The sequence below is a fragment of the Rhea americana genome, unplaced genomic scaffold, assembly GCF_003343005.1.
Source record: "Rhea americana isolate MKP2758 unplaced genomic scaffold, rheAme1 scaffold_300, whole genome shotgun sequence".
NCBI lineage: Eukaryota > Metazoa > Chordata > Aves > Rheiformes > Rheidae > Rhea > Rhea americana.
In genome coordinates, this window is record NW_028186425.1 from 796,131 (window position 1) to 811,195 (window position 15,065).

At 35.7% G+C, this 15,065-nt stretch overlaps 1 protein-coding gene across 1 annotated transcript in view; it reads right to left on the bottom strand.

Annotated features, from left to right (window-relative positions):
* Nucleotides 1-15,065, bottom strand: part of TAF1B (TATA-box binding protein associated factor, RNA polymerase I subunit B) — a 47,399-nt gene that overhangs the window by 17,451 nt on the left and 14,883 nt on the right. The window lies entirely within an intron of this gene.

Below are 15,065 nucleotides of genomic sequence, written 5' to 3' on the forward strand. Positions count from 1 at the left end.
TTTAAAGTCTTTGTATCTTGTTCCCATACATAAAGAAATTTCACACCTTCTCCAGAAAGTAGAAAAAAAATCTTAGCACTATTTGAGAATATTTTTTTGGCCTCCTATACTAAGCTGAAGTCAATATAYACTGCCCACTTGGTAAAGCACCACCTAGAATAAGATGTTCATGATGAAAAAAATATTTCTTACACTACTGAAATCAGTTGCCTTTGTCCTTCAAAGGTACAATGAAAATTTTCACCTGTATTAGAAAAGAACAACCTGGTTTTCAGAAGACAAGGAGCCAAATTATTAATATGCTAATCAGATCACMGTAACAAGTACTTGTTTTGGGTGAGTCAAGATTGCAGCTTCTCATACTTGTTTGGACACTATTAGAATGTTGCTGATCAACAAGCAGAAAACTGTACACATCGGCTGGCTTTCTAGACTCACTTGCAGCCTCCCTAGCTTTTTGTTTTAAATTTGCTTTAGCTCTCTTCTTTCTTACATGATTAATCATTTTCTTCTTTTATATCATGATGACATCCCAGTAGTAATCATTTACATATTCACACTTCAATTTTATTGTAATGATGTTTTATCCTTTTTGAAAAATTGATTTTAGAATTACTTGTTTTATATCCTTTCTTTTATCATTTTTCTCCCCTGCATAYGCCTCTCCAGTCCAGCATTTTTACTCAGCAGAGTTCCCTTCCCCTTCATCCTTTTACCCATGAATTCCACCTAGAGATTCCTTTCTTCCCACGGCTGCCTATTTTTTAAGACTTTACATACTCCTATGCTATTGCTGTTCAGCAGTGGCCATATTTTCTAAACAAATATTTTAATTACCATTTAATACTGAAGTCTAATAAGAACTGATGTCACCTTCTCATTAGCAGCTTTCTGTAGGTCTCAAGAAACCTCTTTGAAATTTAGCATTTGGATATGCTCGTAATTCTCTCAAGACCTGCAAGACACAGTCATCTTTAAGACTATTAAGTCAACCTACACCAATTTTGAAAAAGAATGTGCCAAACTTCTCAGGAAATGGACTAAAAAGGTGAAACAAAAGACATTTATTAAAAAAAAAGAAAGAAAAAAAAGAAAAACACTTAATGTATGTTAACATTTCTGAATAAAGCCTTCATTGAAATATACATTGCCAGGAACCCAAACTAGCTTTAAAACTATGCAAATAGTTTATCATTAGGTATCAACAATAAGCACAGCAGTAAAGTGCTCCATAGAGTCTGGTACATGTTGCTTCCGCTACTCAACCGGTTCAGCTATATCAGTTAGTCCACAGTCTGCAGCATAAATGCATCCTAGCAGACTGGTGTGCGCTGAAACCAGCGGTAGCACTTGCAGGTTACACAACAGAGCTGACAATAAAGACAGTAACTGTTCCAGCTATGAAATTTATACCCAAACTGGTGCTCAAAACTGAATGAAATGATTTTGTGATCCAGTCTTTGCGTAGTAGATAGATATCCTTATTGAGGTTGGCAAGACAAAACTCCTATATTACAGTCTTTTTCTTTTTTTTCCCTTTTCCTTCTCCCCTCCCCCTTCATTTGTTCATGCTGCTCCTCATCAATTCAGAGCTCTCATACTGTTCTACAATTTGGTTACCTCCCATACAAGYATGCACTAAAGGATCTTGCTGATATTTATTTTTTTAAATGTCATTTTTTCCCCTTGCCTAACCTTTACCCACCTCTCAGGGACCATCACCATCACACCAAGAAGAACAGGGAATTAATGCAATAATTACAACACAAATTAAATGTGCTTAAACACTGAGTATTATTACTTTTAATATTCTTTATAGATAATAAGTGTGCTTATGAATACTTTTTTTCCCCAGCTAAGTTAGATTGCAAGAATAACGTAGTCAGCTTTGTTGCACAGTTCGAGTCTACATAGTCTCAAGTTAAGTTCTTAATGAATGGCTTCTTTACCATAGTATAGCGCATACAGCAAAGACATATGCAATGTAAAAGACAGGTATTATAAGCACTGTTATCATTGCTGTGTAGAAACGTTCCAGGCTGGGAACTGCTGGAAAGTATGAAAGCAGGCTAGGGAAGAACCGTCATACCCATTCATACACTCTTTCTTAAGTCACTATTGGAAACAGGCGACCAGATTCAACGGACCTTGCACTGACTCGGCACTGTCATTTTTATGTGGACTGAGCGGACACATTTTTTCAAGTCCCGATATCCATGAATCATATCCAGACGTTGATGTAACCGTGGAAGGGTGTGCCTGGCACGACTGAAAGGGAACCGAATGACAGGAAGAACAAAGAAGGGTGAAACTCCTACAACTCTGCTTAGATAACTGCTAAGAAAATATATAGCTCCTAAGAGTTCTTCCCCTAGAAAAGATATGAAGAGACGAAGCACCTTTTCAAACTTGCTGCTTTACAAGCCTCCCACCAGGTAGAAAGGACAGCTGAAGTAGTTAACATAGGCTAATAATATCAACTTATCCATCTTGCAGCCAGGCACCACACGTTGCCTGTGCTATCTGCTTGGCAGTAAATGGACAGGGGGGTGGAAAAAAAAAAAAAAAAAAAAAAGCCAAGATACCATTTGAAAATCATGTGAGAAGTAACACTGGCAGTCTCTCTCCCTCCCTTGATAACTGCCCTTTAAAATCTCAGTTGAAACAGCTACTCAACTTAAAATCCCACAGTATTCCTGAATGTTGTAAGTGAGAAGCATCTTTGTATAAGAAAAAAAATCATTTAGAAGACAACTCAAACAATGTTCATGCATTTTTTGAGAAAAAATATTCTAGGAGTGCTAGGATGTTTGACCGAATTGAATTCATACACATGGGTTTTACTGAAGCGTTCAAGACAGTGAGTAAATGAGCCAGTGACCCACACACATGAAAAAAGGGTAACTGAACATTCACAGACAAACTCTTAGACAAAGGTGAGAAAGATTTTATCTGGATGTATTGGTGACTTTTTAAGTATAATATTTTCAGAAGATGACATTTTATTCATTAAATGATTTCTGGCCAAGGTTTGTTTGTGAATAGATGAGTTTCAATATTATTAAACCAACAGAGACATGGGTTTGAGCTCTGCCCTACTCATACTCACCAGGTAAGGCTGAATGACAAATATCACTACTGTTCTACAAAATGTGAAGTCTTCTTACAAACACAGACAGTAATCCAATAAGGAGCTCAACTGATCTAATGCATTTAAATTTAGGAGTTTAGGAACAAATTTTATTGAATTTCATAAATATGTTGGTAGGTTTGTTTTCTTTCTTCATTAAGTAATGCTTTAAGACAGGTATGGACAAGCTAAAGTTTCTGTTACACAACAGCAAGCTCCCATGATAAACTTGATTACAATAACCCTTTTAGCAGTGAACTTCCTCCTCATTTTTTTTAATAAAAGCCTCACCCTTATTTTCATTCTGCATTATTTTCTAGCCTGAAAAAGTACTACATGCACCTGTTAAAATGCACAAAAGCACAAAGGTAGAAAGAAAAAAGACACACATATAAAGAGAATCCCCCCAACAACGCAGTCCCAAACCCTTACAGACCAAAGTAGCAATTGCTGTTTGCTCTGGAAAGCAAAAGTAGCATAGCTAATTAGCAGAATTTGTATGTTTGGATTTTTATATATATATATATATATATATATATCTCTCCAAGAAGTTTTTTTTAAAAATAAACAATAATGACTGGCTTGTGAGTTAATTTTAATTTTTTAAAGAGTAATAGTAAATTAAAAAAAAACAAATGGCAGTTAAGTTTATTCAAATTTTAGTCAGAAAAAGAAGGTTCTTCAGAATGATCCTTACACGTCAGACTTTGAAGGGAATTTTCAAGGATCTCAGCAAATAGATGAGCTTGTCTAAAGGTAAGTCTTGGTGGATATACTTCCCAGGGAAGCAGAAAGACATTGTCATTCCAGTCTGAATTCCCTTAGAATAAACAGAACAAGCATTTTGACCAGTATTGATGAGCTAATTAATAGATTTAATCAAGAATGAYGTGGTTTGAATCCGAACAAAACTAAAATATATACATACAATTCACCAAAAACATCTGTGAGACACTCCAGACTCACAGTTTCTTGTAAGCTGTGTGATTACTTGAATGGATATTGGCAGGGATACTAGTCAGCATCAGACTATTAAGCGATAAAAAATCATTTTGAAAAGCCAGTATAAAAAAATACAGGGAAAATCTTAGAGGATTTAAGAAATCTTCAGGTCTACTTATAATAGTACTACTAACTCACTCTGTTGCCTTGGGCAAGTGTCTTAGTCCCAGTTTTCCACCTTGCATGAGCGTACAGCCCAGTTTTAAAGAAACAGTCCCCAAATAAGTGAGGGCACTATGATGGGACAAGCATGAATGAGGAGCCTCAAAAGAAGAACTAAATACTCTGCAGTTTTTCTGGCTTTATCTGGCATGCAATAAAGCAGGCTTAAAATCCTGCGTGAAATGAAGGAAAGGAAAAAATATGCTGAACGGTTCATAATTCTCTCCTTATTAAATTAAGACGCTATCTTGTTTTAGAAACAATATGAGATAAACGATTATTGACTATAACCAAGCACACATGTACATCAATCTCACCTAAAACCAATATCATTCTGGTAATTCCTAAATTCTGTATACCTAACTTTAAAATCTTAATCATTATTCAATTGAAAAGAAGATAGTATTAGCTTATCTATTCACAAATCCAAAATCCGTGCTTCCTTTCGGAGCCAAGAAAGAACTGCACAGAACGGAAGCCTGTTTAGAAATATTGCAGATAAACAGATAAACTGGAGGGAAGAAAAAAAAAAGAAAGAAAGAAAAGGTAACCTGCTACTGCTATTTGCTGGGTTTGCCATTCCAGGATAGCTCCCACATGACCTGTTACTTACTCTTGCATGGTTTGTCAYGTTTCTGTTCTTGCTACATGTCTAGGCCAGGATTCCTGTAAATGTTCCTTCTTGCTCCTGGAGGTGGGACTACCGAAACTATTCATCACTAGGAAGTTTTGTAATCAAAATTAAAAAAWTTTTAAGTTTTAAATAAGCAATTCCTTTTGCTGCTCCACCAAAAACCCCCAAAGATCATTAGGAGATACAAGCATGCAAAATTTCTTTCCAAAAAGCAGCATTTGCTTAGGAAGACTTCATATTTTTCATTACCTAATATTCTTTATATTCTTTGACACAGGTTAGAGATATCTCTTTCAAGCAAGGATTTAGCATACTTATCATTTAATTATCCTTCAATGTTATTTTAAGCTGATGCAAGAAAGAAACAGCCCCAGACCTCAAAAGAGAAAATTTAAAGGACACTAGTAAGATCACATAACTTAAAGGCTGGAACTAGGAATTAAAAGTTTTATAACTAGTTAATGAAAAATGAAGTCTTACAAGCTTAAAAATCTCTTCAGAATAAAAAACCCACAAACTGAAACCCTAACTGCAATCCTAGAACATAAAGAGCAGCAGCACAATATCAGGCCAAAAAGATCTATTTGGCCTTGCATCCATCAGCGGGCAACCGGGATGGGGAAGGAGGAATTCAGCAGCCAAGCAACCCATAATGACACTACCCTGAATATTTGTCCAGCTTCTCGAGATTTGTGGCTGAGTCAGCAGTGAGGTCTCAGCATTTATTAGTCTAGATGCCTTTTCTTTCAAGGCTTTTGTCCAGTCATTATCAGACTCTTTTAACATCCATAATGTACTACAGCAAGGAGTTTCACAGATCACCCACAAACTGTATAAGGAAGCATTTCCTGCTGTTTGATTACAAACCTGCAGACCAGCAAGCTTTATCTGACGCCTCTCAATCTTGGTATTGAAAGAGACATTGAACAATTGCTCTCTACAAACAAACAAACAATTGCTCTCTACAAACACTCTCTACAAACCATCTCTGCCACATCTTCCGCCAAGGCACCTCTTTGTTATGTTGAAATCTACTTAGCTGTTTCTTGTGGGAAATTGTCCCAAACATCTGATAATCCTCAGGATCATTCCCTCCATCTTTTCTAGTTCTTCTGTAACTTCTTGAGATGAGGGAGAGAAAGAGAAGAAGGAAAAAAAAAAAACAATTCTGTACAGTATTTAAAACACGGGCGCATGATGGATTTATACATTAACAGAAAGCGGCTTTGTGCTCTGCCCCTGTATTAGAAGTCAGGATTASAAATAATTCTAATGTTGTAGCTGGGCTAATAACAGCTGCATGTACAAAAACAGCATCATGAAGGGATTGTAGAGACCTGTATAATTAGGACCACGCAAAATTTTAAATCAAGACTGGTACAAGAACATAACGGCATTGATTAGACAACTTTTCAGAGAACAATATAATTTTGCACATAAACTAAAAAAAAAAAAAAAACACACACACATGCCTCAAGCATTTTTCCAGTCAAGAACTAAAATCACTGCCAGTTTAACAATGCACATATTTATCTGTTGACAAGTACTTTGCAGAGGTACTGGGACACAAAGCAGACATTGGTGGGAAAAAAGTATATCTGTGTGCTATAATAGTAGTTCACAGGTCAATGAACTATAATCTCTTTTAAAGAAAACTAAAAATTGAGTGTAATGCTTACCAACTGTAAGTATGCCATGTAAGAAACAAAACTTGCATTGTATTTGACTTGAGTTTAAGCTCTTTTCCACTCATTTTTTTTCTTTTCCTATTACTTTTTTTTCTCTAAATAATCTAAGATATCTTTTAGTCATCTGTTGGACAGAATCAACATTTGAGAGAATTCGAATTGTATTTGCTTCATTGGTATTCTCATAACTGTGAAGCTTGGAAGATGAGGTATTTCAGTGTAGGCAGAATGGGGCTGGGTTTTCGCAAGAAATCTGGTTAAGAGTAGCATTTTTCAAAACGTCTGTCAAACCGCTTATAACATAAGCTTAAAGATTTTTTCAAGAAAGAAAAAATGAGAATAAAGGAACATATATGTAMCACTTCAGTTTACACTGGGCTTTTTAATTTAAAATTAGSAGTCTTCAAAAATGACTTCTGCAAGCACAACTGTGTTTACTTGCATCAATGGCATGAATTTTACTTTTTCTACAGTGGTTTGTTCATCAGAAATCRTCACTGGACAATTTTATTATAAAAAGCATCTTCAGACGAGAAAATGGCTTAGCTTGTTAGCAAGCTAATTTTAAGACTGATCTTGAAACAGTAACGTTTATTTAGAGAATACATCTTTGTCACCTATCAAATTAGAAATACCAAAACAGTCACCAAATAGTATAAATCATTTCCATAATAAAAACCTCAGCAGAGTGACCTCTCGCAATACTCAGAATTTTAGAAAAAATACACAGAGGAATTTCACTCCTCCTTAGAAGGTGGGTCAAATAAAGTAAAGCCCTAAAACAGTGATTCACTTCATCTGCCCCTCCTAGAAGAGTACTATAATTAGGACACTAAATCCACACCCACAGCTAAAGAAACATGAGCGCTTAAGACATGCTGTCAAGTTTATAAACTTCTACTAGCATATCCAAACTCTGTAATGAAGTAAATGCTAATCTTTCCACTTTTAAGTTCGTGAAATTATACATCTATAAATAGCATCTTTGATATAAAATGATTCCATAGCATGAAATACTGTTTGCTGTATAAAAGCACTCAGCCACTCTGCATTCAATCTGGGTACAAACCAAAGAACAATATAAGCAGTCAAACCGGAAAGAGAGATCAGCCAGAAGAGCAAGACAAACACCTGAATTTTTGTGACACCAACAACAGTTGTGTCACATAAGCATAAGCCATCACTACAGAGTTCACCCAGAACATCTAGCCCCTGGCTCTGAGTACCAAATAAGGCAGGTCCACATAGCTTTGATAAAGCCATTCCTAAATAACAACACCCCCATGGACACTATGCTGTTTCCTATGTGTGATTTGAGTACAGACATCACTTTTTTTTTTCTGTGCTGCAATAGAGCTCACTGCTCTTCTATTTCATCATTTGAGAAAACACTCATTTTTCTGCAGCCGAAAGAATTATGAAAAGGTACTTATCCTTTGTTCTCTGAGCAAGTGGGAAAATTACCAACTTGAATGAAAACAGCATCCAGCTTATACCAAGTTTGTATACAAGTATACAAGAACTGAATGCAGAAAGGAAGAGAGAAACATCAATATTCCAGTGATGTCTATCTCCTAGACTCTCTCTCAGTCTTAAGTATTAACTTATACCTATAGTTAAGATATCTAATGAAAATCCACTCCTAAAGTAAGCAGAAGAGGCAGCTACTTTTCAAAGCCTCCAAAGAAAGATCCTATCTACCTAATCTTAGGCACTTCAAACGCTGTAAAATATTTTATCAATTTTTTGATRTGCACCTAACTGCAACAAAAATAGAAACAGTTCAAAGTATATAAAAAATAAAATGTAAGCAATTGTTTCCATCATGAATAAGCCAGGTAACATACTTAGATTCATAAATGATAAACATCTTCCATATGTTTTTCCACGCTGCAAATTCAAAAATTAGTTTCAAGAAACCTGTAATACTGATATAATATTACTTCTGCTCAGAACATACCTCTACTGTTCAACCAATACTAACTGGACATACTACATGAGCCCCACCAGACCACAGAGCAACATGGAAGAGATGATYAGAAATTAATGAGCACTGACTGTCAAGCTACTTCTAAAACTGAACCATTAGCCTTCAAAGGTAAAGACTATAGTCCAGTATAGTCCCAGTTTCAGTCACGTACAACAGGTAATCATCAAAATATTGAGCAATCTTCTTTTCTTAATCCACGAGAAATGCTCCAATTTTACGTTTTCCTACCAGGCTGACGATTCTTCTGTGCCCAACATTCACAGGGAAACCAGAACTACTAGGAGTCTAAAACTACTTTAACTGACAACTTTAATCTACAAAACAAAACAGCTTTTACTATGTTAGAATAAAGCTAAACTGATTCAACTACATTTTTGTGGCATATCCCCATTTAATTCAAACCATTCAAACCAAACCAAGCAACCAAGTTATTAGATGGGCACAAAGCTTGGAATCAGAAAGTGGGGGCAAAATCCAGGGTCAGACAGCTTTACCTCCCAAGACAGGGAAACTCCGCAATATTTAACCTTATCGTAACATCCACTATTAACATTATATAACTGTTTGGAACTTGAAAGAGAAGAGCTCCAACAGTGAGAAGCGTTGCACAAGGTAAATCCYAAGTTTAAACTTTGCTCTCAAATAGGACAGTAAAAGATACAAAAACACACGTGAAAGSACGCCGTTGAGACCTCTGTAAAGACGGTCTTAGCACGTCACTGCCACTTCCAGAAAGCGCTGTCATATCCCTCCTGCGGGGAGTGTGATCGAGGGCACGGGGAAGGGCACACGTGGAAGCAGAGGGGGCCTGGCCGCATCCTGCTCGGAGCTTGTCTCTCTGAGATTAAGCAGGCAACAAATGGCACTACAGATCTACAGCAAAGGCAAAGCTGTAAGCAGCACGGAAATGGCCAGAAAAACCTTTTTATTTCAGTGCCACATATAAACAGTTAAGTCATAAAACAAACACACAAAAAAAAAGCAAGTTTGCTCTGTAACTGGAAAAAGAATATAGATCCATCTTGAAAAACGGTGTGCAAKGATGAGAACATTTATATTTGCAAAAAAGCAGAACAATATCTGATAAAACTGAGTATTTCAAAAAGGAGAGGCCCATGTAATTTCCACACAAGAAGCTTGAAGGAAATAACTGAGGAACTGTCTGAAATACAAATGTTGTTTTTAAATAATCTTAGAAAATTCTAAAGATCAAAGGACTCTCAACATTACTATTAAAAAAATGCAAAMAGGGAAGATTCAGAAACTACAGGATAATTAGCTTGGCATGGATCCTGGGCAAAATAATACTAYGACAATGGGGAAAAATGGAAATTAAAAATATCCTGGCAGGCAGACAGCCTTCATAAGGTTGTAAGACAAGAACCTGAGTGAAGCTTCAGCGTCAGTAGCTAAACCTACAGCCACTGCTGCTTGGAAAAGCCTCTTCTTCTTTGTGGACTAGCTAGCTGATATAAGGGGGCCAAACAAGAAAAATAAAAAGTTACCAGAAAAACTCTGTGGAAGATGGYAAGGCTTAACAACACTCAAGACTCAAAAATAGCTGCTCCGCTGGGAAACAGAGCAGGCAAAACCAAGRAGCAAAACAGTACTACCTCTGATACCAGAGAAAAGCTTGGCAAACTCACCTCAGAAATCAGATCTCTGAAATCCTCAATAAAAGTGAGATTTGATTAAATCTGATATAGAAAGACGAGTGGTAGAAGGATTAGAGAGAGAGAAATATGGACAAGAAACTGCTGCTAGGAATAAATTAAGGAAAAAAAAAGAAAAAAAAAGAAATCCAAACCCTGCAAAACAAGGTAAAAAAAGAAATGGAGAGAAAAACAAAACAAAAAGAAAATACCAGCTATAGGAAACTGTACAAGAAAAAGAAAAAACAGAAGAATTAGAGGGCTTCTAGACTGTATAGAGAAGGGAGATCATCTAGCAATGTTTAAAGCAAGCTTTTCACTCCTGAATAAAAGTAGAAAGAAATTTAATAATCAAAGCTAGAGAGAGAGTGTGTATTCATATGCACACCAGGTACATACTCCTCCAGCTCAAAAAAAAAAAAAAAAAAAGTAAGGCATCATACTCATGATTAAGCACTCTGAATAAAAGAAAAACTCTCTGAAAAGAGCTAAAGGGCTTTCCAGACTTTCCTTAGAAATATGCATGGGATCTCTTTCAACATCTACCAGAGGCTACTTTAAAGAAAAGGAAGACGCCGGATGAACTATGCCTTTTCTTATGGCAGCAAATTACATGCAGAGATTGCTTTCCACACCTCCCCTTTTCCCCATCAAAGCCAACATCACAGTATAACGGAGTATGAGGAATTGAAATTTGGCCCAGAATTACAGGCCAAATCTGACACAGACAAAAACAGACATAATTCTGATAAGCTATTAACCCTGAAAGAGAGAGAGATACCAGGGGGACAAAAGCAAAGGCTAGAGGCCAGTATCACAAGACTACAGCTATTCTAAATAAATTCAGTGAGCCTGAAAAATAAGAAAGGAAAAATGGAAGATAAGGTATCATACAAACAAAGAACAGCAATGCTTGGAGTGAAATATAAAAAAAGAAAAAAATGAAGAAGAAAAGATGTACTTCAAGGAAAAAAATGTTGATAAGGGTAGAGTAAATTTTATCAGTTCAGTACAATACAGCAGTGGCAAAGGCAGAAGAAAGGGGAGAAAATCCTGAAACAGGCCCCTGAGTTTCGTGAGTCTTCCTCCCTCCTCCTGTCCACAGTGCTAATTTTGACAAACATAAAATACTGCTGCAACTTTACCAGGCTGCACTCAAGAATTTTCCACAGGCAAAGGTAAGGAAGATGCTAATACCCCTGTTATTTGGAAGATTAGAAAGAATTTCTATGTCATGGAAACCTGAAGAATAACTGTAAGAGTCATTTAGAGACTAAGATCATTAGAAAACAGAGGTAGGTGAATTACACAGAGCAGAATTCAAACTGACCAGAGCTTCTATTAATAAAGGTCAGTTGGGGCTAGGATACGTAAAAGGGAACAGAAAGAATAATAACATACACTAAGACAATCAAAAAGTAACCTGGATGTTAATTTTCTCATGTTGCAAGGAACTTAAACTGTCTAAATCAATGTCTTTGCTGTAGGCAACAATACGCAACAGATTACAAAAATAAGTAGAAGGCAGCAGAGAGAAACGAAATTAAATCCTGAAACAAAAAATGTTTTAAACATACAGTTTCCTAGACTGTAAATGTATAATTTTTATGTTCAWAGAAATGTTGATAAAGTACTTGATGGCCCTCTCAGAAGACAGGAGGTTTTAAATAGATCTAAAATTCTGCAGTTACCCTGTTCTCAGTTGAAAAATGAAAGAAAGTCCTATGATGAAGCTATTCGGGGACTACGCTCCAGGACACGTAGGCAGAAAGGAAATAGCAAAGTGACTTCGTAAATATGTATTCCTTTTGTCTTCCAGGGTAGACTGGGGGACATTTCCTGAACAGAAATCTAACAACAGCCACCTTTTAATATTCTCAACCATRCTCAACTTTTTCCTAGACCCATAACCTTAAAGAAAAAAAAATTAGTAAGTTTTAGGGAGAAAGGAGTTATTTTAATGTTGGAGGACAGAATTAAAGAAGGGAACTTCACTAAAGTCACACATCTTGTTTCTTCACAAGTCCAGATACCTGTGAATCAAAAAAGGAGACTGTTCCAGAAGCTTTTCAAAAGAACACAACCTGAAAYGTATTTATGAGATTACCCCTATCTTGAACCACACAGCACATACTCCAAAACGACATGTTTGTTATCTTCAATACTTTGCTAAATCAAGTTGCTCAACACCCATGGGAGTGACCTGCTTACCTATATACACATACACACATAAACACACACATAGGTATTAAGAACATGAGAATCAAAACCAAACATTATTTAGGGACATAAATGTTCTACAGCGCATTAATCACACAGAATGGCTGAGGTTGGAAGGGACCTCTGGAGATCATCTAGTCCAAGATGAAAAGAGATTTGCTTTCCAAGTATTAAAAATAATGAAAGTTAAGTGAGTTCACCTGTCTCAAGGTGAAYTTAATACAGCAGAGCAGACCCAAATTTAAGGCATTAACAAAATAATTACCTAAAAGATAAAGTATGTAGGTCCCCAATCAAAAATGTAAGGAAGAAAACAAATTTATGGCAATGAAAAGCTACTGATAGTCAAGAGAAAATGGGTACTTTTGAACAAAGATACACATAAACCTCTAAAAGCAAAAAGAGAAAATGGAAGAGTGCATTTGTGTGTAGCTCCCCTGCAAGACAGATACTATTAGAAAAAAAAATCAAAAAAATTGAAACAAATTAGTCATAGAACTTTATACATAGTACTACTCATTTACAAATTAGTTTTAACTCTTACACTAGTGGGATTTTAAAGCAAAAGATATCCTCTGCATTAAGAAACAAACAAAGATGATTTTCACCTAAAAGAGAAAAGATGACTCCACATCAGAAGCGATTTACTGCTCTTAAACAAACTGCAAATAGCAAAGAGAATCCCTGACTTGGTGCCTAAAACACACAAAACTCAGAACTCAGGTATCCTATTCTTTCTTGACGCATAGAAAAAGCTTTCATTGAATGGAATGAGAGTATGTGAAATCTAATTTTGTGGCATAAGATGAAAACCTGCTTTTCTTCTTTTATAGTGGAAACTTAAAGCTTCTGAACTAAAAACTGAATGGGAGTAACCTGCTACTGCTGCTTTTTACCCTATGAACCCTCTGATCATGCATTTAGACACAACCTTTTATCAAAGGCTAACACATTAGTTGTTGCATTTTGTTTTTTGAAGCTATAACTTCAACTTGGGCAATTTCAGTATGTTTTGGGTATCCCGGAGATTGCTACAGAGGTGATTAAAAAAAAAAAAAAAAAAAAGGTCACCAGGAGTGGTTTTATGTAAGACGAAGCTTATCAAGTTAGGTTTCATCTGTATTTTATTCATTAAAGTGATGCTCACTTTGAATCCTCCAACCTACTACCACATGACTTGATAAAAATTTGTAGTACAGGGAATTAGCACAGAATACAATTAAATGMACTAAATTTTGGTTCAAAAATATGAAGAGACAAATTGAATACTTATATCTGTCATCTAGATTTTTGAYAATGTCTGCAGCTTACATTCACCAAAGAAAGACTCAAAACAATAACAAACTTAGCACGTCTAACTCACCTGGTTATAATGATCATATTCTGATAAATGTGTTTGAATATAATTGACTATAGAATATTACATACAGGATAACAAGGAAAAAAGAGTACAGACTGTATTTTCAGGATGGAGAATTACATAGCCTAATCTGCTCCATGACAATAACCAAGGCTCATAAATTTTTCAAAATTCAGATATCAAAACTGGGCACAGTAAGCTATTGGCAATCTCAGCAGTGCTGCAAAGAGCAGCGAGATCAGTTCTGAAATCTAATGTGTAGGAAACCACTTGTAGTTGTTGTTTGCAATTCTCAGTCTAACAATATAGTCAGAAGTGCCAAAATAAAATAAACCTGAGAATACATTACTGAAGGACCAATTATAGTAGAGTAGTGAACAGATACTGCTAGAAAGAAAAAGCAATACTAATACTCCTGTGACTGAAAAACAAATTGTACAATATTAGGCTTAAACTATGTATCTTAATGCAGATAAAGGTAAGAGACAAYTTAGTTAGTATGTATATGCACTTAAACAGGGAGGGCAGAGGTGTAAGTATCATAGACAAGTAATTTTGTGTGGAAATCAAAAGTTACACAAATTCAGCTTTTAAAACAGATGTAATTGCCTATAAACTAAATAATAGACCATACTAGACAGAGGCTTATCATAAGCAATGCTAAGACAAAAAAAAAGAAAAAGAAAAAAAAGAAATGACAGTTTTCTTCCAATCTGAGAAAAAAGAAAGTGTGTATATGCTATGCATATGTGTAAGAGGGAGGGTGAAGTTGGTATACTCCCTCTTTTTATGTAAAAGGGGAAAATAGACTAAAAGAGYCATGGCTCTTTCAATCAGACCTCCCACTTTCTGAGGTACAAGTGGTCCAAGTTTTATTGCTGTAATTCATATGAAAATTTGGTGTGTGTTTTGTAGRGGCACACATATTGTTATTTGGTCAGCCCAAAATATAGGTTCTATGTAACTATTTTTGAGAGGCAAAAATTTCTCCAAAAGATAGAGGCAGAGAAAGACAGAGATAGATAATGTATGTAAAGAAACAAACAAAAAAATAAATAAAAAGGCCTAGAACAACTCACTGAGAAGTTTGTGTCTAAATTTCAACTTRATGCACCTTTCCTATTAAGAAAATGTCTAAGACAGAAAAAGAATTAAGAAGCTTTATCCTAATTATGTCTCTTGATTTTTAAAAGTTGAGGTTAATATCATTAGTTATCCAGGCAAGAC